The following is a 26,962-nucleotide window of genomic DNA, read 5'->3' as shown; positions in this document are numbered from 1 at the left end:
ACGATCATGCTAAAATTTTCGGTTCACAATTCCGATGCCAAAAATTGGAGTTACAAGTGCTCATCAGTCATCAAGAAGGGACCAAAGAAGTGTGAAGAGACTTTTAAAGGGGGAAGGGGTGTGATCCTTGGGGGCCCCCAAGACCCCCAAATTTTCACGTGATGGGGGTGGAGGAAGGGCAAGCTATTTTTTGAATGGAGGTGAAAAAAAAATGTGGCGGCCCTACACAATGATGGCAAATTAAGAGGGGCAGCTAGGGAGTCAAAGAATACTCATATGATCTGATTACACTAGCTTGCTCCTCCAATATTTCACTTCAAGGATCGCTACCTCCACCTCCATGAATGACAAACTAATCCAGAAGATAGAATTTCAACCTTTCTCTCTCAAATAGGCAATTCGTGTGGGAATTCATGTGCGAAGTTCAGGATGGAGATTGATTGTCCAACTTGAACCGAAGTGATGTGAGACCATATTGACGTTGAGTAGTGAAATGACCAACACTATTTGGAGAGCAATAATGGGTCTATGTGCTATTTTTAAAATCAATTCATGAGACCTCAAACATGAAAAATGGTAGTAAGTCTCTTTTTTAATGAAATTTTGGATTCTTTTTTACATTTTATGGTGCAAATTATGTTCATATTAATGAAAATTTGTTTGAAACTTGATTTTGATGTATTTCAGGGCTATAACCCATCAATTCAGAACCCGTGTCCATGCATGTGTATTATTAATAGTTAAAAATCCAAAATATGTATTCTAAGTGATAATTGATATATTTATTGATTTCAAATTATTAAATCATGTTTATATGGGATGATATTAAATTTAATAATGGTTTGTTTTTCAAATTAATTTCTTGAATCTACAAAATAAAAAATGTAGTATTTTATATAAAGAAAATAAGAAAAATACTTAGAATACGATTTTGAGATAAAGAAAACAGAAAAAATATAGTTTTTGCATCTAAAAATTTATAAAAATTTAGAATTATATTTGTGAAATATAATGTAAGTAAAGCATGAAATTTTATCTCAATTTACCTTTATTTGTATGTTTTAGTATATATTTATTTATTATGAAGAAACATATATGGAAACCCCTCTTAACCTACCCATCATAAGCAAAACTCTAAACAATAAGGGGAGAGGGGGGTTTTATGTGCTAAATATGATTCAAAATCTTATTTATTTTATTGCATTTTTTATATAGGTCTCGATTTCATTTTAATTATTAAGAGGTACAGTGGCACGAAGTAGTCCAACACTACCTTATCATAGCAGCAAAGTCATTAGTGAAAGAAAATCATGGAAAGAATGTTTGAGCCCATTCATAATGCTGATTTTGTTTAAGTAAATTGTTTGAGCACTCAAAGTCTTTCACGTTGCATTGCATTGCATCAACATGGAATAAAGAGAACTATCTCCTAAATGCATGTCACTTGGCCCACAATGAGTGTGGGGCTCCCTATGTTGTAGGTTTAGTATAATCAGTTCCTCGGGGGCTAATTTGGTGAGGAATATACTATCTCCTAGAACAAATATTGTGAAGAGTGGCCTTTGTGCATATGTATTATATATTGACATGGCACATATCCTAGGGCCAATCCATGGGGTGTAGGAGACCCATAATGGGGCCACTGTGACCTATAGAACTTACATCATGTACAGTGTTTGAAACCTTAACATATGCTATAGCCGAATGAAGGGGGTGTTAAGTAAAATTTTTCATAACATCCCTCTTAGATCCCAAGGGGGAGAGCGAATATGCGGATGGAAATTTTATCGCATCTATTCTTGCATTGTTTGGAAAAATACAATTGGTTTTGTTGGTTGATCAAACAACATCCTAAATGCTTTTACATTCATCGAATTGTTGGATTGTCATTTGAATGATTATTCCAAGTGCTTGTGATTGATGGTAAATTCATGGCAAGGGTCTGTGATGGCAAATTGTCATGGGGATAAATGAATGTTTTCTTGGAAAAAGATATTAGGACTAACTGCCTTGACTGTGATTGATTCCTAAATTATTTAATTACGGAAAGCTTCTTTGCACAAGTGGATCACCTCCAAGATCACAGCGTGGATTAACCCGAGAAGAGTACTGATCAATTCACAGGCCGAAGATTGACTGCTAAAAAGGCCAACCACAAAAATGGTGTTTCACTCCTAGGCAGCTTGTGGGTCAAGTGGAGCTCTAGACACCCCTTGCCAAGTCTAGAACAGAGTTGAGGACCTCCGTGGCCCCAACATCTGTGGCGTTGGAAGATCCTATTCTAGATAAAGGATGGAAATTGTGTGCCATCTGATTTGGACCAGTTACTTTTGCAGGGCAGAAGGGACACATAATTTCTCCTATATGGGCAGGAGACAAAGATTAACTTGAAGATAAGTTAAGGAACTTGTTTGAACTTTTTTGTCAAAGGATTACTTGCTTTGTATTCGTGTATGTGCTATAAATTACGCGAACAAACCATGTTGCCTAAAAGGCTTAATTAAGAAAGCTCATTTTAAATGTCACACATAAATGTGATAGGGCCTAATTAAATAACTACAGAATGCCTATCGAGGGAAGTGGGTGAGCGAAATCCCTGATGGGTTCGTCCTATGGCAGGGTGGTCCCAAAGAACTGGGTGGCTTCTCATAAGGTTTTACCAACAACCAACCTTAGCAATTGTTAGGTTAGAACCCCGATTCATGCCATTTTAGGGGACCGGACTGGGACTATGCCCTACAAGTAGAGAGGTTGAGCGGCACATCCCTCTCGTTTCCCATTCTCCTTAAATCAAGTGCGGCATGGATCGGCTTCAACTTGGGTATCTCTGCGTAAAGTAGGATGTGCAAGACCCAATGCTAGAATGTTGTCAAGAGACCTTGATTGCTAGGATTCCATATTTTAGGTCGATCCCAGTGGGTTCGGCTATGAACGTTCCATTGTAAGGTGGACTCAAGAAACCCTAGGCAACAAACCCCGTAACATTCCACGGGAGTTCCAGGCAGCATTTCTTAGATTCATCTCTCGATGGACCACTAAAAATGTGCCTAGATAGTTGATTAGGGGGCACATTACACCTACTATGGCTTTATTACCATTCGAGAAGTGAAGCATTGACTTTGTAGGTTCAATTACTCTGTCATCCTCTACATAGAAGAGGTATATTATAGTAATGACTGACTATTTTACAAAATTATCAGAAGCATGGGTGATAAGGAAGAATGATGCAAAGGAGACTACTAGCTTCCTTCTTGAACAAATAATCTATTGGTTTGGCCCACCAAAAGAGCTAGTGTCAAACGAGGGCACTTATTTTCTGAATAAGGTTAAATGAGACCTAAAAAATAAAGCGTAACAAAATGACACCTTATAATCCACAAGTGAATGGGAAAGTTGAGATTACCAATAAGCAGCTTGTGGGAATTCTCTCAATGATCATTTCAAAAAAGAAATGGGATCGGGACAGGAAACCATTCGTGGTTGTATGGGCGTATAATACGATCTTTAAGTGAGATACAAACCACACCCCATTAAAATGAGTTTATGGAGAAGAGTATTTTTTGCCCCTTTAGATTGAGTTGCCCACAATATGATTCACGATTAACCATTCACTATGATGGGATGAAGGTGCACCTTTTTGAACGTTTTGCAACCTTAACACATCTTGATGAGCTTAAACTTCAGAGTTTATTATATCAAGAGAGGTGATTAAGCATCACATGAAACAAGTTCATGATGTAAAAGCAAAGAAGTATACCTTTAAAAAAGGATAATTGGTTATGTATTATGATGTGCATAGGGAGCTTTTTTTTTTTTGGAAAATTAGAGCCTGATTGGGATGGTTCCTATAAGATAGTTAGAATAGGTAAAAATAAGTCCACCGCATTATTACTAGATCTACAACGAGTGGAATTTAAAGATGAGATTAATCTTAACAAGATTAAACCTTATTATTTATAAGCATACTATTGAGACAAATGCTTTGCAAGTTTATGCAGTGTTGATCTGAAACCTACAAAAGAGGTTACAGTTGGTTGATGGGGCAGCTAATTTCCTATCTAGACCACCCATATTTGGATGAGAGATATGATTAGGTAAGGCTTGTTTGGTTGAGAAAAAGATATAAGGTGATTGAACAAGAAGATAGGACTTCTTTTTGGGAGATTAAGTTCTTCTATCATTGCTATTTGAGCATCCTAATGAGTATCCTTGTAGGTTTCAATAAAGAAGGTGGGATGGAGCCTTTCATTCACCCTCTAAATATGCTCAACTTTGATAATCATAGTTACAAGTAGAGGAATTTGAGTATAGCTAGCTATGTAAACCCTTTATGGACCTACACGATGTATTTTGATGGATTGTCTAGGAGTCCCAATAAGTTTTGCTAATATTATGGCAAAATATAAATCTTTGATAATGGAACTAAACATTGCTAAGAGAGGTGGTGTTTTCCATTTATTAGTATAGGGGGATTTCCAATTGGTATTGAATCAGTTAAATGGGATGTAACTATATGAAATCCCATCCTTTTTATATATTATTGCACTAATATAGACCTAATCAACAAGTTCGAAAAGGGTGTCTCTCTTTAGCTAGTTTCTGTTGAGATATCGAGCTCCACTCGTGATACGCCAGGGTGACTGTTGTGTATTTATGTCACCGACTTGTCAGCTGCAGATGCGGTTGGTACACCGCCCATGAATAATAGCTAGATGACAGCTATCCTTATCTACTCTAGTTCGTGGCTCAGTTAGTATGCCACCTTAGTTAGTTGAGTTTGGTTTGAGACCCATATATAGGGTTCTTCTATTTCTATGTACGTGAGTTCTTTTTGGCTTACATAACTAAGAAGAGAAAAACTGTTTTCAGCCTCCACCTCTGTGTGTATTCCCCCATTGTGCAAGCAAGAAAGCTACAAGTGAGACTCCTTCCTTCTCTCCCACAATCTTGACATGGTATCAGAGCCTTGTTCGTGGTAAGGAGCTCAAGAAAGCAAGCCAAGCTCGCGGTGTTCTGGTAAAGAGGAGCAGTGTTGCTTTCATTTTCTGTTTTTGGGAGCAGATCTTTGCAGGCAGCACAACCGGAAATTGCAAGAGTGCATTGTCTCAGGTTGAGACGCCCTTCGCGGCGACCCTGTTTTTTTTATTTGAGGCCATTTCGGGGCCCGTTTTGGAGGCGGAAGTTTTTTGCACGCACTCAGGAAAAATCCATGTTTTATGCTGTGCGACCACTGTTCTACAGGTCGGTGAAAAGTTACCACAGAAATTGCATCGTATGCTCGTGTGCAGAGACATTGGGAGTTACAGAATCATCCTTGGTTCCTGTATATGCAAAATCGTCACTAGGAAGTGACTGTGTGGTCAAATACCACTTTCGCCAGTTTTGTAGATTTGCCCTTGTGAGGCTGAAGCTGTGTTCTTTGCAGTGACAGAATTTTTTGCAGTGTTCTGTAATGGCGTCTGACTCTCTTTCACAGATTGTCACTGAAAAGCTTGACAAGAACAACTTCCAAGCATGGAATTTTAGAATGACGAATTTTCTTATGGAAAAAGGATATTGGGAATTTGTTGCAGGAAATGAAGAAGAACCAGTTCTTCCTGATGTTCCCAATCAACAGCAAATGCAGACATTTAAAGCATGGCATGAGAGAGCCAGGAAAGTTATGTACTGGCTGTCTATCAGCATTTCAGACTCTATGATTGTGCATATTCAAGATGCAAGTACACCAAAGGAGGCATGGGATACTTTGTCAAAAATGTATAGCACAAATACACAAGCCAGGAAAATGCAGCTCAAGCAAGAGTTGCACAATGTGCAAAGAGAAAATATGAGCATCAACGACTACCACATGAAGGTGAAGAAGATTGCAGATGCACTTGCTTCCATTGGATCGCCAGTGGAAGATGATGATTTAGTTTCTGTGACCTTGAATGGTCTAGGAAAGGATTATGCACAGTTTCGGACATCCATTTCAGTTCGTGAAAGATTTCCTGATTTTGAGGAGTTGATTGCTCTTCTAATTTCTAAGGAGCAGAGAAATGGTGGTGCATCTTCTTCTGGAGGAACTTCAAAAGAAGCTGTATTCTACTCAAATGCTGGAAGAGGTAGAGGAGGCCGATTTGGAGGCCGTGGTAGAAATCAGAATATGCAGCAAACTCAAGAAAACCAGTCCTATGGAGGAGGAAGTGGTAACTCTAGAGGCAGGGGGAGCCAAAGAGATCGTGGTGGATGGCAAAGAGGCCAAAATGCAAACAGCAATGTTGAATACTACTACTGTGGTAAAATGGGTCATATGGCTAAAGACTACTATAAAAAGCAGAATGACATCATGAATGGGAAATTGCAGTAAGGGAATTATGCATCTTCTAGTAGACAGGGTGATGACAGAAATGAGCATTTGTTTATGGTGCAGCACATGAACAATTCTGTGATAAGTGCAGAAGAAAGCAACGATGTATGGTATGTTGACTCAGGTGCATCAAACCACATGACAGGTCATGCAGAATGGATGGAGAATGCAAGGAAAATGGAAAAACTAGGATTTGTGGAGACTGGTGATGATACTGCACATCCTATTGTGCAAATTGGAAAAATTCCTTTGTCTACAGAGGATGGGAAAAAGAAATACCTGTCCGATATATTTCATGTCCCGAATATCACCAAGAATCTGGTTTCTGTTGGTCAAATGGTTGAGCAGGGCTTGCAGGTCAGATTTAATCCTCATGGATGCTTTGTTGAGGATATGAAAAATAAAGGTCGCTTGATAGCAAAAGGAAAGAAGAAGGGCAGAATGTTTACGTTGGATGCAGACATGCCTGAATTGAGTGCAGCAATGTTTACACATGAGACCGGTGTAGTTGCAGATATTGATATCTGGCATAAATGCATTGGTCATGTTAATGTACAACGACTTAAATCAATGCAGGCCCAAAATATTGTTGCAAGATTGCCAAAATTCAAGGTTGCAGAAATGCATAAGGTATGTGAAGCCTGTCAATTTGGAAAACAGACAAGGAAACCATTTCTTAGACATGTTCAAGAGAGTAAGAAGCCATTGGAATTAATCCACTCTGATGTGTGGACTACTAAAGCTGCATCTCTTGGAGGCTATCATTATTTTGTCACTTTTATTGATGACTATAGCAGAAAATTTTGGGTGTATTTTATGAAAAAGAAAAGTGAAGTTTTTGGGCATTTCAAAACTCTTAAAGCTATGGTTGAAAAAGAAACAGGTCTGCAAATAAAATGCCTAAGGTCAGATGGAGAGGGAGAGTACCTCTCAAATGAGTTTGCAAGGTTCCTACAGGAGCATGGCATAAAGCAGCAATATTCATGCAGTCATACCCCACAACAAAATGGAATTGTAGAAAGGAAAAACATGAATATTGGAGAGGTATCTCGTGCCATGCTCAATGAAAAAGACCTGCCAGATTTTTATTGGGCTGAAGCAGTTGCTACAGCAGTCTACATAATGAACAGGACTCCCACTGCAGCAATACATGGGATGACTCCAGAGGAGAGGTATACTGGTAGGAAACCAGATATTTCTCATTTGAAATTTTTTGGTTGTATTGCCTATGTACATGTGCCAGATGAGTTGAGATCCAAGTTGGATCCAAAAGCTGAGAAGTGCATCTTTATTGGTTACTCTCTGCAGCAAAAAGGGTATAGATGCTATAACCCTTCTACTCGTAAGTTTACAGTGAGCAGAGATGTTGTTTTTTATGAGATGAGTAGCTAGTATAAACTAGTAAATGTGATTGATGATGTAAATGCACAAAATGGTAATGCTGCACAGAATTCACAGCAGCAGTCACAAAATATTAGTGGACTTGGAGCGTCCTCTAGCAGTGGTTCACATTCTTCGCCATGGATAGGCAGATTGAGATCAGGAGAATCTTCTCAAAGTAATGCAGATAGTGGTATCCAGGTATCACGAAAAGGAAAAGAGAAGGTTGATCAGCCCACGTTTGATGTGAATGCAGGTCACTCTTATGTGGATGGTGAATCCAGTGGCTCAGAACAGAGCATTGATGATGAGTTGGGTATTCCTTCTATTGTTACACCTCGAGTAAGGAAGACCAGGGATGTTTTGAGAACACCTGGGAGTGAACCTATTTTGCGCAGGTCTACGAGAGCTAGGTATCCTGTGGATAGGCTGAAATATGATGGATTTACAGCCATTCACTATGCATATATGGTCAAAGTGATACAGGAACCAGAACCCACTTCTTTTGAGCAAGCCATGGGAAAAGAAAAATGGGAAAAAGCCATGGATGAAGAAATGGATGCCTTGGAAGCAAATGCTACATGGGAATTGGTACCTTTGCCTAAAGGTAAGAATGCAATTGGCTGTAAGTGGGTTTATAAGGTGAAGCACAATGCTGATGGTTCTGTGAACAGATACAAGGCAAGATTAGTAGTCAAGGGGTATGCACAAACATATGGCATTGACTATGAAGAAACATTCAGTCCGGTTGCAAGGATGGCAACTGTAAGAGCAGTCATTGCTATGGCTGCATCAAAGGGATGGTCTTTACATCAGATGGATGTAAAGAATGCCTTCTTGCATGGTGATTTGCAAGAAGAGGTCTATATTGAGCAGCCACCAGGTTATGTGCATGCTGTTCATCCTGAGTTTGTTTGCAGGTTGAAGAAAGCCTTGTATGGCTTGAAGCAAGCACCTAGAGCATGGTCTGACAAGATAGGACAGTATCTTGTCACTATTGGCTTTCAGATTTCCAAGGCAGATTTCTCACTTTATGTGAGAAAAACAGAGAAATGTATTATGCTACTTGTCATTTATGTTGATGATTTGATTATGACAGGTGACAGTGATGAAGATATCCTTCATGTGAAAATGCTATTGAAGCAGAAGTTTGAGATGAAGGATTTGGGAGAGTTGCGTTATTTCTTGGGCATTGAGGTGATTAGATCACCAAGTGCGATACAGCTCTTGTAGAGGCAGTATGGATTAGACATGCTGTCCAAATATGGGATGACAGGCTGTAAGCCTATTTCAGTTCCTTTGGAGCAGAATGTGAAGTTGAGCACAGATGCAGGTGAGCTTCTGGAAGACCCTACTATGTACAAACGCATAGTAGGAAGTTTGATTTATATGACTATTACCAGGCCAGATTTGAGCTATGTTGTTGGATTGGTAAGTCAGTTTATGCAGGCTCCAAGGAAACCGCATTTGGATGCGGCTAGACGCATACTCAGGTATGTGAAGTCCACATTGCAGTATGGACTATTTTATGAGACTAGGGTTTAGATACAGTTGCATGGATACACTGATGCTGATTGGGCTGGTAGCATTTTTGATATACGATCTACCAATGGATATATGTTCTCTTTTGGGAGTGCTGCAGTCACTTGGAGTAGTAAGAAACAGCCTACAGTTGCCTTGTCCAGCACAGAGGCTGAGTACAGGGGGGCAACAATGGCTGCATGTGAGGTAGCTTGGTTGCATAAGCTACTTTATGATATGCATCAGCCTATCTGATATGCATCAGCCTACAGATGGGCCAGTTGTCATTTATTGTGACAACATGAGTAGTATACACTTGGCAAATAACCCAGTCTATCATGCTAGAACAAAGCACATTGAGGTGCATTATCACTATGTGCGGGAGAGGGTTTTACTAGGTCTTATTGATCTAGTTTATGTCAGCACAGAGGATCAGGTAGCTGACATATTCACGAAGGCATTGGGCGCAGAGAAGCTGCGCAAGTTCAGAGACCTGCTTGGTGTGCAGGAATTGGGATTGAGCTCGAGGGGGAGTGTTGAGATATCGAGCTCCACTCGTGATACGCCAGAGTGACCGTTGTGTATTTATGTCACCGACTTGTCAACTGTAGATGCGGTTGGTACACCGCCCATGAATAATAGCTAGATGACAGCTATCCTTATCTACTCTAGTTCGTGGCTCAATTAGTATGCCACCTTAGTTAGTTGAGTTTGGTTTGAGACCCATATATAGGGTTCTTCTATTTCTATGTACGTGAGTTCTTTTTGGCTTACACAACTAAGAAGAGGAAAACTGTTTTCAGCCTCCACTTCTGTGTGTATTCCCCCATTGTGGAAGCAAGAAAGCTACAAGTGAGACTCCTTCCTTCTCTCCCACAATCTTGACAGTTTCGTGACATTGGAACAAAATTTTTGACTCACTAGTAAATTATCCTTATGAATAATATATATTTTTCAACTGTGGTCTTGGATTGGTTATATCTGCTACCTTGATTTATCATGTTAGGCCAAGAGGGCCACTTCTTTTGCTATAATGAAATGATTTATCTCATTATGGAGAAAGGGCCATGCGTCTAGTTGGTGCAAGTGCATTTAATAGGTTTTTGTTTTAGTATTGCACCAGACAGGTTTAAAGAAGCACCTAGAGAGAGCCAATTGTTGTATGGATGCTCCTTGTGGCTAGTCGAGGTGATATCTTTCCTTTCCAAGTTTCTTCTCTTTAAGCGAAATGTGTTAGTGTACTTGGGAAATGTTGTTTGAGACCAGCAATCAAGGCATAAAGTCCTAGGATTAGGTTAGGTATGTATGCAGAGATTTGAGTAGTTGTCTACCCCATGTGAAGACATTTTCGGGCATACAAAGCTTAGTCTTAGAGGTAGTCCTAATGGCCCTATCGTACTAGCCTGCTAGGCAATTGTTTCTAAGAATTAATGTTAATTGTGAGGTAGTTGGGGAAGCCTGACGAATAAAAGAATAGCATAGTAAATGTGTCTGAGATACCTATACTATGGAGGTGTATAGAAAGGGATTCTAATCCCTAAAATAAGAAAATAGAGAAAATGAATAAATAAAAAGAGCAAATATCTATCGCCTCGCGGAGGCCTGGTAGGTTCTTGGGGATGAGTCAGCTGATATCATGTCCTTGCTGGGGGGTAGCACCTAGCTAAAAGAAAAGAAGAATGGTTGGAGCAAAAGGAAAAGTGAGTGAGAAAATAGGTTTCAATGTCATCTTGTGAGATCTTGGTAGGTTCTTAGGTATCAAGACTAGATGTGAGACTGATGCATTATTCTCCTTACATTGCAATTTCTTAGTTCTCTCCTTTTTACATATTTGAGTAATTTAATGAAGAATAAAGAATGCAAAAATATAAAAAATATATGAATTCAAATGAACCAAGCTGTAGGAGTCTTTGCCTAGTAGATTTCTTGGTCCAATTGTCTTAGGTCAGGTAGGCAAGTCAAACCACCACTTTGGGTGACTTCTTTGATAGTTCTTTTAGACAATCTATATTGGAGCAGTTGGTTTGCAACTCACTCTGGATCTATTTATCAAATTATGATTGGCATATCACTCATGGAATTCATGCCTTGATCTTTGTCAGGAGGTAGCGTGAGAGCTATGTTTTGAGTTACGTTGTGTGTTTTTTAAAAAGCAACTTGATGCTTTTTATATTTCCTTTGTGTGTAGATAAGTTCATGGGTTCAATGGGCTAAGTCACCCTAGCATGTGCTTGCTGATGAGAGTGGGATTTTAAGCTAGATCAATGGCTAAAGCATACAAAAAAAATTCAATTTAAATAAAAATGCAAGTCCACTTTAAGCAACAGAGGCACAATCATTTTAAGCATAAATGAAAGACGGGTTTTAAAGTCACATCTAAAGACAAACCTCGCAGTAGTTCCAAAACCTTATAACTTTTTGCAACAAGCAAGACCAATGATGTCCAGTGCTAGGCATTGTGGGAGTTCTAGATAGGCAGACAAAAATTTTCAGACCTCGATTTGGAGGCTAGACATGGAAGTTACGAGTGCTCAAGCAGGAGGCCGAATGAATACAAAATGTGAAAGAGGTTTTGTGAAAGTGGGGAAGGGGTGGGACCCTTAAGGCTTCCCTCCCCAATTTTTCGCATGAAAGGGGGGGGATTCATAGCGTATAATAAAAACAAGGATGGAAAGGGCGCAAGATGCCAATAGGTGAAGACGGAAGGGCGAGATGGTCATGAGAGCTTACAAACACCCATAGTAAATGATTCCACCATGATTCTTCTCTATTTGTGAACTTCTTATCACTACCTAAAGCTCCGCAAACAATGGCATGATTTGAAGAGTAGGATTTTAAGCCAAATTAATGGCTAAAGCATGCCAAAAAAAATTGTTTTGAACCAGAAATGCAAGCCCATTGGAAGTGACATAGGCAAATCTAGTCATTTTAAGCGTCAGTGAAAGACGGGTTTTAAAGTCACATCTATAGATGGGACCTCACAAAACAGTTCCAAATTCTTATAATTTTTTGTGACAAGCAAGACTAATGATGTCCAGCACTGCTAGGCATTTTGGGAGTTCTATATGGGCAGACAAAAATTTTCAGACCTCGATTCAGAGGCTGGACATGGAAGTTACAGGTGCTCGAGTGGGAGGCCGAATGAATACCAAATGTGAAAGAGGTTTTGTGAAAGTGGGGAAGGGGTGTGACCCTTAAGGCCTCCCCTCCCCAATTTCTCAAGTGAAGGGAGGTGGGGGGATTCATAGTGTAAAATGAAAAGAAGGATGGAAAGGGCGCAAGATGTCGATAGGTGAAGATGGAAGGGTGAGATGGTCATGAGAGCTTACAAATACCCATAGTAATCGATTCCACCATGATTCTTCTCTATTTTTGAGCTTCTTATCATTGCATCTAGCTCCACAAACAATGGCATGATTTGAAGAGTGGGATTTTAAGCCAGATCAATGGCTAAAGCATGCCAAAATTTATCATTTTAAATCAGAAATGCAAGCCCATTAGAAGTGGAAGAGGCAAATCCAATCATTTTAAGTGTTAGTGAAAGATGGGTTTTAACGTCACATCTACAAAGGGCGAACCTCATAGCATTCCAAATTCTTATTTGTGACAAGAAAGACCAATGATGTCCAGTGCTAGGCATTGTGGGAGTTCTAGATGGGTGGACAAAAATTCTAAAACCTCAATTCGGAGGCTGGACATGGAAGTTACGGGTGCTCAAGCGGGAGGCCGAATGAATACCAAATGTGAAAGAGGTTTTGTGAAAGTGAGGAAGGGGTGTGACCCTTAAGGCCTCGCATTTGCAATTTTTCACATGAAGGAGGAGGGGTTCATAGCATAAAATAAAAAGAAGGATAGAAAGGGCACAAGATGCAGTGAAGATGGAAGGGTGAGGTTGGTCATGAGAGCTCACAAACGCCCCTAGTAATCGATTTTGCCATGATTCTTCTCTAGTTTTGAACTTCTTATCGCCGCCTCTAGCTCCACAAACAATTGCATGATTTGAAAGCTCCATTTCTAGTCTTTCTCTCTCCTCCCTCTCCTCTCCTCTTGTGACTATTCTTATGGCAATAATCAAGCGAAGATGAAGACAAGATATGGCTATCCATGAATGAAGATGAGATGATATTGATGCTAAGTTGTGATGACCAACACTGAGTACACCCCCAATTCGAACCAATTTGTTGGCCATGTATGCAACTTTAAAAATATAAAAGGTGAAAATCCTTGGTAAGTCTCATTTTCATGGAAATTTGGTTCTTTTTTATGTTTAATCATCAAGAAAATGATGTGCGTATGGCATGAAATTTGATTGTGAGAGTAGTATGTGATATTTTTGAGTGCTTTCATAAAGAAAATGAAGAATCTGGCATCACATTAATGAGATATTAATTACCCAAGACACAAAAAAACACATAAGATGAAGTAGTTTTGATAATAATTGATAGAAATAGTAGAAAGAAATATTATATGTGGATGAAATAGTATATGCTAATTGTCATGGTTGGTGATATTTGCTACTGTGTGATCAAAAATTGTAAAATAATGAGTATTTATAATAGAAATAATTAAGAAAAATAAGAAAAAAATAATTACTACATTCAAAAAAGTAGAGAAAAATAGTAGAACATATTTGAATATATGGTGGGCTATAGGGCATGGGTTTTAGCGTTAGTGCACACATCCATTTGCATATTGAATCCGTTTAGGTGATGTTTCTATGGAGAAACAACATAGAATATAAAGAATTCTATATAATGAATCAATGTGCAATGAGGCTGAAATATCAAGGGGTTTTTAAAAAATAAATAAATGATTGTGCAATAAAGTATAGCATTTAGGATCCATTGAATATCTAAAGGAGAGAAAGCACGAGCTTGCCTAGTTTCCTCTTCTCAACACTACATTGCATTAGAAAAAGACATGAAAATAATGTCTTTGCACAACACGTGGACAATTGTTAATTAAAACTATTTGAACATGCTAGGCACAAAGCATGGTATCAAAGAAAAACTCTTGGGATGCATAGCAATTGTCTACCGAATTATTGACCTATGTTGAGTGAAAGAGGTTCCTTTACCATTGGTTAGAGCATCTATTTTTAGGAAATGTTTGTGTGATGAAATAATAAATCTCCTGGACCAAAAAAATAAACAAAGAGGACTATCTTTTGTTATTCTTTATGTGTTAAGAGTGCACATCACCATGGGGCCAATCCTTGGGGTCTACAAGAGCCATATATATACATGTAAATTGAGGTGAAGCAGTCATCTATGTATAGGAAGCTCCCTATGTTTGGAGTCAAGATGGGCAAACAATTGGACTATGGTTTGAAACTTGTCAAGAATCGCGTGGTGGGGGGGACTTGCTCAAGATGCTGCGCCGAACACACACAGAATGCACAAGGAGAAGCTCACTCAAGAGACAAGAAGAGAGATGGAGGCCAAAACGTTTTCTTGCTGGTTTCTTCTTCTTCTTCCACACTCTTTACAATATACACAAAGTATAGATAAGATACAACATAAAGGAAAGTGGCCTACTAAGTCAAACAATGCATAACCAACTACACTAGTCGACTGGCGCTATAACTATGCCAGCTGTAAATAGGTGTAACAACCTGAATATAATAAGTAATGAGTCAGTGGCCATGTGAGAGTCATAATGACTACCAACGTGCTAAGTGTAGACGTGCAGATCCATCTAACCAGGTGGTCCATCATCAATGTCCGCATGTGTTGAGCTTGTCATCTCAACACTCCCCCTCAAGCTCAACTGCATCTCTGCAACTCCAAGTAATCTTCAAAACTTTTGAAGCTTCTCTATACCCAATGCCTTCATGAAGATGTCAGCTATTTGATCATGTGTGCAGACATACACCAATTCAATCTCACCTACTAGTACCTTCTCTCTCACAAAGTGGTAGTGTACCTCAATATGTTTTGTCCTGGCATGGAACAGAGGGTTCCTAGCCAACTATATACTGCTCATGTTGTCACAGTAAATGACAACTGGACCTTCAACCTGCACATCCAAATCAACCATTAACTTTTGTAGCCATACTATCTCACATGCTGCAATAGCAGCACCTCTATACTCAGCCTCTGTACTCGACAAAGCAACTGTAGATTGCTTTTTGTTGCTCCAAGCAATTGCTGCACTACCAAGAGAGAACAAGACCAACAGCGTAGCTCAAGTCTGGCCTTGTAATGGTCATGTAGATCAAACTCCCCACTATCCTCCTAAACATAGTAGGGTCTTTTATCTCATCCCCAACATCAGCACTCAACTTTACATTCTGCTCCAACGGGACTGAAAGTGGTTTGCATGCTGTCATACCATACTTGGACAACATATCCAAGACATAATATCTTTGGGACATCCATATACAATCATCACATCTGATCACCTCAATGCCAAGGAAGTACCTTAGCTCACCTAAATCCTTCATCTCAAACTTCTTCTTCAAAAAGTCCTTGACTTCAGCAATCCCACTATCACTATCACCTGTAATAATCAAATCATCCACATAGATGACTATGATGACCAAACCTGCATCTCCCTTTCTTACATAAAGTGAGTGATCAGCATCAGAAACATAAAAGCCAATATTGACAAGATACTCTCTGATCTTGTCAGACCATGCTCCAGGTGCTTGCTTGAGCCCATAGAGCACCTTTTTCAACTTGCACACATACATGGGATGCTCTAAATCTTCATAACCTGCTGGCTGATCCATATACACTTCTTCCTGCAAATCACCATGCAAGAAGGCATTCTTCACATCCATTTGCTGCAACCTCCAACCTTTGGCTGCTGTCAAAGCAATCACACATCTAACAGTTGCCATCCTAGCAACTGGAGTGAAGGTTTCTTCATAATCTATGCTATATGTCTGGGCATAGCCTTTTGCCAACCAGCCTAGCTTTGTATCTACTAATAGAACCATCTGCATTGTGCTTAATCTTATAAACCCACTTACATCCAATAGCTTTCTTGCCCTTCGGCAATGATACAAGATCCCAAGTCTTATTGGCCTGTAATGCAGCCATCTCCTCATCCATTGCTGCATCTCAATGAGCATGACCAACAGCCTCCTCAAAACATATGGGCTCAACATCCTCAACTAGTTTCACCATATAAGCATAATGGTGAGCTGCATAATCTTCAAAACAAATCTTTTAACAGGGTATCTGACCCTGCTAGTTCTGCGTACCACCGGATCACTCAATGGAGCCTTTACATTACTATGAGCTCTCTGTACACGTGGTGTCTTGACAGAAGGAATACCAAGCTCATCATCCAAGCTCTCTGAGCCACTGGAGTCTCCATCAAGTACTGCATCAATGCCATCTGACACTTTATTCTTTCCTTTGTCTTTACCTGTAGTGCTACTAGATGCACCTGAAGATCTAGAGGTACTCCTTAGTCTCCCAGACCAAGGACTACCAGATGATGTCTCTGGTCCACTAAGAGTCCATGATTCTTGCTTTTCAGCCTGCACATAAGTGTCATGATCATCATCATCATCTAATGCATCACCACTAGATACATACCAACTACTCATTTTATCAAACATGACATCCCTGCTCACTCTGAACTTACATGTGACAAGGTTATAATAGTGATACCCTTTCTACTCTAAAGAGTATCCAATAAAAACACATTTTTCTACCTTTGGATCAAGCTTCTTCCATAGCTCATCTGGCACATGAATGTATGCAACACACCCAAATACCTTCAAGTGTGATACATCATGCTTCGTGCCAGTAAAGCATTCTTCAAGAGTCATCCCATGAACTGCAGCTGTGGGAGTTCTGTTCATAATATAAACAGCAGTCTAAATAGCCTCAGACCAAAAATGCTTAGGCATATTCTTTTCAGCCACCATCAAGGCGCAAGCAACTTCTGCAATATGCCTGTTTTTCCTTTCTGCAGCCCCATTTTGTTGTGGGGTATATCTACATGTGAACTGTCTCTTTATCCCATGAGACCTCAGAAAATCATTGAACTCATTCGAGAGGTACTCTCCCCCTCCATCTGACCTCAAGCACTTTACTTTCAAGCCTGTTTCTCTTTCAACTGCAGCCTTGAAAGTTCTAAAGTGCTCAAATACGTCACTCTTTTCCTTCATAAAATATACCCACAGCTTTCTAGAACAATCATTAATGAATGTGACAAAGTATGAACTACCTCCAAGAGATACATTTTGTGTAGACCCCCAAATGTCTGTATGCACAACATCAAGGATATTTCTGCTGACATCTCTGTCATGTGAAAAGGGTTGCCTTGCCCGCTTACCAAACTGACATGCTTCACATACCTTATGAAATCATGCAACTCTAAATGTAGGCAAACCTGTAACCAACCCTTTGGACTGCATTAATTTCAGCCTTTGTACATTTGCATGTCCAATGCATTTGTGCCAAGTTTCAATATCTGCAACAACACCTTTTCCTTTAGCATATATAGCAGCATTCATAGTAGGAATTCCAACATCCAGAGTAAACATACGTCCAACTCTACTTTCCTTTGCTACCAACCTACACTTGTCATTGAAGTCTTCTACAAAGCAGCCCTTTGCATTAAATCTGACTTGCAGCCCTTGCTCTACCATTTGGCCGATTGACACCAAGTTCTTTGTAATAGATGGCACATGTAATACATCTAAAAGACTCTTTTTCTTACCATCATGCAAGGCCAAGGAAACTTTTTCAATGTGTGAAATTGGGTGGCATGAATCATCACCCGTCTGCACATAACCTACATTTTGCAAACCCTGCATCTCTCCAAACCATTCTGCATGGCTGGTCATATGATTGGATGCACCTGAATCAACATACCAAACATCATCATGTGTTCCCTTTCCTGTAATAGCATTTAACATATACTGCATAACAAACAGACGTTCATTTTTATCTTCATTCTGTCGTGAAGACAATGCATAGTTTCCTTGCTGCAACTTACCACTACGAATATCATCTTTCTTAGCATAACATTAGGCTGCAATATGACTTGTTTTGCCACAGTAGTGACACACAATACCAGAGTTGTTAGAACCTCTATTCTGCCATCCACCTCTTCCTCTAAAGATCCCCCTACCTCTAAAGTTACCACGACCTCTTGAAACCTGCATATTGCCAAATTGCTGGTTGTCACTACCACGTCCTGTACCACGGCCTCTTAAAGAGAACCTGCCACGTCCCCTTCCTGAACTAGAGTAGAAAGCTTGGACTTGTTCACCACTTCTTTCAGATGTCTCACTCTGCATGTTGATCTCTTCAGTGATCATAAGGGAGACCAACTCATCGAAATCTGGAAATGGCTTCCTGACATATACGGAAGTTACCAAAGACTTCCAAGCCTTTTCATTGTTAAGTCCACCCAAGGTAGACGACACCAAATCATCATCATTGGGCATTGCATCAATCGATGCCAATGCATCTGCAATGCTCCTGACCTTCAGTGCATACTCATTGATAGACATCTTCCCTTTCTTCAATGTATTCAACTCTTGCTTGAGTTGAATCTTTCGTGCCTTTGTATTTATGGAAAACATACTTTCAAGTATGGTCCAAGCTGCATATGAATTCTCCACATTTCTAATATGTCCCAGTATATTATTGTCAATTACTGCAGACAGCCAATACATGACCTTCTTATCTTTTGCATTCCATTCCTTTTGTGCCTTTGTCTCTTTGCAGTTGGAGGATCACTCACCTCCGGCTCCTTTTCTTCACCTGAAACAAACTCGTAGAGGCCTTTTCCCATAAGGAAGTTTGTGACACGGAACTTTCATGAAGGATAGTTGTTCTTGTTGAGCTTCTCGATGATGGGGCTTCCACTGTTCTATGCCATTATCACAAAACTAATATCAAATAGCAAGCAAATCTTCTACAACCCTCGACCTGTAGTGCACAGCAATACACCAGACAGCCTTTTTCACTGTCTGCTCAATAATACATGTAATCTGTAACATGTTTGCAGATAAACCTTATGTTTGCTTCCTGCAAACACCTTAAGAATTACAGATTCACAATCTGTAACTTGCGCACCAACTTTCGATCAAAACAGCCGAAATCACAGTGTACCCTGAAACTGCTGTCCACAACCTTGCGGCTCTAAAAGGGGCCTGAAACGGCCTCAGATACCCAAAATAACTGTGGGAAAGCCCTAAAGGGTGAATTTGTAGAATACACAGCACTCTTTACGCACACCAAATCTCACTGCAATCTAAGATTTTTGCTCTGCCATGCTTCCGGTGCCTCCACAAGCACTATCTAAGAGAAAGAGTGAAAGGATGGGAGAGCTTCTTACCCGTGGCTTGCTTCCTCGAGCCTTGCTTCTTCTCCTTCACTTCAGCCTTCAAAATCAGCCTCTCTCAGTGGCGCGGCTTTGATACCATGTCAAGAATCGCGTGGTGGGGGGACTTGCTCAAGATGCTGCACCGAACACACACAGAATATACAAGGAGAAGCTCACTCAAGAGACAAGAAGAGAGATGGAGGCCAAAACGTTTTCTTGCTGGTTTCTTCTTCTTCTTCCACACACTTTACAATGTACACAAAGTATAGATAAGATACAACATAAAGGAAAGTGGCCTACTAAGTTAAACAATGCATAACTGACTTCACTAGTCGATTGGAGCTATAACTATGCCAGCTGTAAATAGGTGTAACAACCTGAATATAATAAGTAATGAGTCAGTGGCCATTTGAGAGTCATGATGACCACCGACGTGCTAAGTGTAGATGTGCAGACACATCTAACCAGGCGGTTCATCATCAATGTCTGCATGTGTTGAGCTTGTCATCTCAACAAAACTTATATCTACAAATGCACTAGTTAGATAAAACATTTTGTATTATCCAGATGCTCCTGGCTGCTGCGAGGCCATGAGAATTGTTTAATAGATATAGGAGTCCCAACTAGAGCCAATAGAGCCATTGTCGGGCCCATTCTTGGTCTTAATATTCAATGACTTCTTGAGGTCTCATGGGATAAAGATAGTTTGCTTGCAGGTATACCCCATATCAAAATGGGATTGTAGAAAGGAAAAATGGACATATTGCAAAAGTTACACGGACATTGGTTGAAAAGAATTTGTTAAAAAAAAAATTTGTTTGAAGTTATTCATAGTACTATATATATTATGAACATAGCTCCCACAGCTATTGTTTATGGGATGAACCCCAAAGAATGCTTTATGAACAAAAAGTCCGAAGTGTCACACTTGAAAGTGCTTGGTTATATTTTATATGTTCATATCCTAAATGAGCTATAAAATAGGCTTGATCCAAAGGCTGATTAAGAATCAAGCATAATCAAGGCAATCAGCCCTAATATCATCTTCTAAGAAAACATTCTTTTTTTTCCCATGGCAACTTGTCATTACTACAAACCCCTACCATGCATTTTCCATCAACACAAGCCTTAGAATATTTATCCAAATCACAATGCAACAATCAGTTGACTGTAAAAAGCATTTAGAGAATTGTTCAATCAACCAACAAAAATAATTGTATTTTTTTCCAAATAATATAATAATAGACGCGATAATAATTCCATCGCATATTTGCTCTCCCCCTTGGGATCAAAGAGCGATTCTATGCAAAATTTTCTTAATATTTGCATGCACAATTCTTAATGTATTCTTTTTACGATTATGCTATTCATAACCCCTAATTGATTGCTCTATCAAAACGAATAAGCCATACTCAACTAATGCAATTAACTTCCCTTGATACATGCACTTTGCAAACTCCATCTTCCGAATATGTGAGAAGAGGTTTATCCCTTCCCACCATGACCTATTCTCATATGTCATAGCATGGGCCTAATGTATCTCATGCAAGAATCAAAGCAAGCATCTAACAAATTTAGAAAATACATTACTTACGACCGGTACCACGATTGGATTGAAAGTGATGCCTTCGCCCGAAGCTTCGATACTGGTTGTAGGATTGCCATCTGCACGCAACATTCTTCGCTTGGAGGCCATCGTCCACAAGTAGACTCAAGATATTAAGAAGGAAAAATAGATTCGAAATGGGAGAGTGTAAGAGAAGATGGCTAAGTCAAGGATCGAGATAGAGGGAATTGTGCAGCCTCTCGGGGTAACTCTTCTCTCTCTCTTCTCTCTCTCTCTCTCTCTCTCTCTCTCTCTCTCTCTCTCTCTCTCTCTCTCTCTCTCTCTCTCTCTCTCTCTCTCTCTCTCTCGGAGGGGTATCCTTCTCTATACCTCTCTCTCACAGCCTCTCGGGGTCTCCTTATGCTCCCTTGTGCCTCCCCATGCCTCATATTTATAATGAATTAGAGAGGAGGGGATAAGGCTGAGAACAAGAGTGGAGGGGCTCTTGGAAGACTCAGTGATCTAATGCTCAGATCATAAATCTGATGGTTGCATTGGCTCCAAAAGGGGGGTAAAACTACAAGAAACTTGATTAGAAAGCTCTTATTTCACTCATTTTTCTTTTCTCTGTTCAAAGTGCTGTCTACTGCCTATAGACTGTGATCGCGATGCGCGCAATTTTGCCAGTCATTTTTCTTTATTTTTTCTTTTATAAAATCTCCAAAACTAACTAAAACATCACTTGTATTTTCTTTTAAATGACTTTCAGTTCTTTTTTTTAAATTGTAAGAGAGGACTTAATAACGGGGAAATACTAGCTACAGTGGCTGGTATATAAGGTGAGAGAGACTTAATTTTTCATTATCAGATAATTAATACAAGTCTTCTTTCTCCTTCACCTTGCTCTCCAAGCTTACGTTTCTTCACTCTCTCTCTTCCTATCTTTCTCTCTCCATTTCTCGTCTTTCTCTATCCTCTACCTGTCTTTCTCTCTCTTCTGCTCTTCTTATTCTTCTTCTCTGCAGTCTTCTCTCTCTTCTTTATCTCTCCCACTCCCTCTCCTTGACAATTGGTATCAGAGCTTAGGTTCTTGGTCCCATTAGTCCTTCATTTTACCCAGTTACAACTTTCTAGTCACATGGAATTTTGAGTCACGGGTACATAGGTATATGGAGTAGTAGGGGAGTTTCCAAAGATTTCTGGACCACAAGGACTGCAGGCAGAAGCATTAATGGTGGCTTGGACCAAGTTTGGAGGAAGGAAGACCGACTTTGGCAGCTCATTGGTGTCATTTTTGGCCCGTTTTGAAGGTAAACTCTTAGTAACCATGGTCACAGGAGTTAGAAGAAAGTCTAGTTGGGGTTACTTTTCAAGGAGACTCTTCTCTCTCCCCCTTTCTCAAGCTTCTTGCAAGCTCCCATGGAGGTAATCAGCCCCAAACTTTGCTCTTCCTCTTCCATGGAGTTTGCCTTCCTTCCCAGGGGCTCCTTAAGCCTTTGAGCTACAGGGCAAGTGGTGGAAGTGTTGTGTGAGACCTCCTCTTCCCTCCAAGCAGCTCCCCACGTTTCACGGCGCAAATTGCAGGCTGATTCCAGGCCAAAATGGCAGCACAACAAGCTTCCTCTCCTTCTTGGCTCTCATTCCCAGCTTCTTGCAAGTCATTGGGGCAAGATTGAAGCCTCCTTTCTCATCTTCTTAGACTTCTCTTCCATCTCAGAAACCCTAATCATATGCAGTCCATGGCAGCCATGAAAGCTTGGCATCGAGCTCAAGAATCTTGAAGATTTTGGTCTCTTCTTGGTTCCGAGGGTTCACTCTTCAAGCCTAGCTCAAGATTTGGCCATCAAGAAGCACGGGAAGAAGATTAGAAGCAAGATTTGAAGACATGCATTTGTGGGCAGCCATGGCTAGGGAAGTAGAGCTTCAATTTCAGCAAGAGCTCTTCATGGGAAGGTCCTGAGCCATCCTATCTCCAAGCTACATCCACATTGGAGCTCATTCTCAAGATTTGAAGGCTTCTTGGAAGCAAGAAGGAATTATGGAGTGCTCATTCGAAAGGAATCCTTCTCTTGATCTATCTTTGCAAGCAATGCCCTTCCCCCATTGAAGAATCCTTCTACCCCAAGCTAAAATTCATCTCTTCTTGATGGAGCACAACCATTTTGGAGCAATGGAGTATGCGGGATCAAATTGGAGCTCTCATGAAGGACTGAAGTGGCATTAGTGGCTGCAATCTTCATCAAACAACACAAGGTAACCGATTCTTGGCTCTCATTCTCTCCCATTAAGCCTCTTGTTGAATCCTATCCACTTGTTTGAGAGGATGCATGAGTCCAAGTAGGTAATAGGAGTCCCAAACATTGTATGCATGCTGAATATTAATCTCAGTCATTCTCATTTGATCCTATGGCATTGGAATGGATTTTATTCATATTGAAGCTTCATTGAGATTATACTTTTGCTTACCCATAACTCGTTTGGCTTCTTGTGAATTGGCTGAGCCAAGAATTGATTAATAAATCCATTGTATAAGGGTGAGTTGGTAGTGAGTCACTGCTGGTAAGCTCTCTATCCCTATTCCCAATTCCAATTCCATGCACGTCATGAAAAGCCAAAATTTCCATTCCTAAAATGCATCTCACGCTGGGTCTTTAATTAATAAATGTCTGCCATGTATATTTCGGGTGAGAAAAAGCCCGATGCCAAGCGAGGTGGCAAGACAAAAGAGGGGTAGCCCCCCCTTGCCATCAAAGACCCTGAAGGGGTGCACAACCCGGCCCAGGGGAACTTTGCCCACCTCCCAGTGATCCGAAGCCCAAATCTCATTTACAGGTGCAGGTATTTCTTGGGAAATTGAGAAATTGACTTGGCATGATGGAATTTTTGATGACCATGGCATGACATACTATTTTGTGCATGGGATGTATGATTGTACTTCAGCAAATGTATCTTTAGATACACATGCAGCTATGCATGCAGTGATTTATGGGAATGTATTTCTTTACTTGGATTGAAGATGGATATATGTATCATGGGATACACCTATGCAGTCATATATGCAGTAAGGGCAGTGGTTATGCATGTATGAGAGCATATCTTGTTAGATATGGTCATGGAAATACATACTCTTATGCTCAGTAATGCTGAAGTGAGGCCAAATAAGCTTAGGGATGCTAAAGTGATGTATGATACCAAGCAAACAATGAATCCCATAGTGCAATAGAAGGGGAACCGAATTTCAGCCCTCTTGATTGTTTCAGGGTGCTATAGAGAAATTGCTTTCATTTGTAGAGGTTTTGCCACTCCCAAGAATTGAGGTGCTGACCTTGGAGAGTACCCTCAAGCCTTGCCAAGAACCCCACTGAGTTTTGGATACCCACTTGGAGCATACCAAATACCTACATCCCAAAATAGGCCTTTCTTAGGTGTAGATAGGGTGCTAGACTGCACAGAATAGTCCCACATTTCTGATTACATAATTTTTGGTATAAAACCAAGGGATGCGTGCCTATGCTCATCTCAAAGAGGGCATTGCTGCCTCCATTTTGAACCAAAAATTAGGTCAATCAGAGTTGTCTAGCTCTAGTTATAGCCAAAACAGTGACAAGTGGTCTCACGAGACTACACCTAGACATGGCGGATAACAGGGGAAAAACAAAGCAAATGAAGATGCTCAACAAACAGATAAGGGATACGCGCACCCTGAGGAACGACACCAACTTTGAAGTTGAAGAGGAAGACCTCACACCATGGGAAGTCTTAGTGCACTCAATCATACCCTCAGTTCACACGAGACTAGACATGCGGAGAGGCATAGGGAAGTAATTGAAGGTCAAGCTCAAATGGTGACGGAGATGCACCAAATGACCTCTACCATGGAAGCACTTGCAGCCAAGTTCTCAATGTGGATGGATTCCCAAATGAAAGGCAAGTAAAAAGAGGATAGACCAAGCCTGAAAGCTGAAAGAGTGACCATCCCATTCGTGAATGCAGCCTATGCAAGTATCCAAGTATTTTGGGAAGAACGGGCATTCCCAACATCAGCTTTAACCAAAGAGAGCCCTCACAAAGGCACAAGGAGCCCATAAACAATAGGATGAGGAGTAAATCTCAGCCACCACCCACGCCCATGCCACCTATGTTGAGATATCAAGCTCCACTCGTGATATGCCAGGGTGACCGTTGTGCATTTATGTCACTGACTTGTCAGTTTTGCAGATGTGGTTGGTACACCGCCCATGAATAATAGCTAGATGACAGCTATCCTTATCTACTCTAGTTCGTGGCTCAGTTAGTATGCCACCTTAGTTAGTTGAGTTTGGTTTGAGACCCATATATAGGGTTCTTCTATTTCTATGTACTAGAGTTTAGCCCTTGGTGTCCCTGTTTTTTTTATTTGAGGCCATTTCGGGGCCTGTTTTGAAGGCGGAAGTTTTTTGCACGCACTCAGGAAAAGGCCATGTTTTATGCCGTGCGACCACTGTTCTACAAGTCGGTGAAAAGTTACCACAGAAATTGCATCGTATGCTTGTGTGCAGAGACATTGGGAGTTATAGAATCATCCTTGTTTCCTGTTTATGCAAAATCGTCACTAGGAAGTGACTGTGTGGTCAAATACCACTTTCGCCAGTTTTGCAGATTTGCCCTTGTGAGGGTAAAGCTGTGTTTTTTGCAGTGACAGAATTTTTTGCAGTATTCTGTAATGGCGTCTGATTCTCTTTTACAGATTGTAACTGAAAAGCTTGACAAGAACAACTTCCAAGCATGGAAGTTTAGAATGACGAATTTCCTTATGGGAAAAGGATATTGGGAATTTGTTGCAGGAAATGAAGAAGAACTAGTTCTTCCTGATGTTCCCAATCAACAGCAAATGCAGGCATTCAAAGCATGGCATGAGAGAGCCAGGAAAGTTATGTACTGGTTGTCTATCAATATTTCAGACTCTATGATTGTGCATATTCAGGATGCAAGTATGCCAAAGGAGGCATGGGATACTTTGTCAAAAATGTATAGCACAAATACGCAAGCTAAGAAAATGCAGCTCAAGCAAGAGTTGCATAATGTGCAAAGAGAAAGTATGAGCATCAATGACTACCACATAAAGGTGAAGAAGATTGTAGATGCACTTGCTTCCATTGGGTCGCCAGTGGAAGATGATGATTTAGTTTCTGTGACCTTGAATGGTCTAGGAAAGGATTATGCACAGTTTCGAACATCCATTTCAGTTCGTGAAAGATTTCCTGATTTTGAGGAGTTGATTGCTCTTCTAATTTCTGAGGAGCAAATAAATGGTGGTGCATCTTCTTTAGGAGGAACTTCAAAAGAAACTGTCTTTTGCTCAAATGCTGGAAGAGGTAGAGGTAGAGGTAGAGGAGGCCGATTTGGAGGCCGTGGTAGAAATTAGAATATGCAGCAGACTCAAGAAAACCAGTCCTATGGAGGAGGACGTGGTAATTCTAGAGGCAGGGGGAGCCAAAGAGGTCGTGGTGGATGGCAAAGAGGCCAAAATGCAAACCGCAATGTTGAATGCTACTATTGTGGTAAAATGGGTCATATGGCCAAAGACTGCTATAAAAAGCAGAATGACATCATGAATGGGAAATTGCAATAAGGAAATTATGCATCTTCTAGTAGACAGGGTGATGACAGAAATGAGCATTTGTTTATGGTGCAATACATGAATAATTCTGTGACAAGTGCAGAAGAAAGCAACGATGTGTGGTATGTTGACTCAAGTGCATCAAACCACATGACAAGTCATGTAGAATGGATGGAGGATGCAACAAAAATGGAAAAACCAGGATTTGTGGAGATGATGATGATAACCTACACATCCTATTGTGTAGATTGGAAAAATTCATTTGTCT

This window comes from Lygodium microphyllum, chromosome 18 (assembly GCF_053477565.2).
Source record: "Lygodium microphyllum isolate KBCC chromosome 18, Lygodium_microphyllum_v1.1.10, whole genome shotgun sequence".
In the NCBI taxonomy this organism is placed as follows: Eukaryota; Viridiplantae; Streptophyta; class Polypodiopsida; order Schizaeales; family Lygodiaceae; genus Lygodium; species Lygodium microphyllum.
This window is presented reverse-complemented; position numbering follows the sequence as displayed.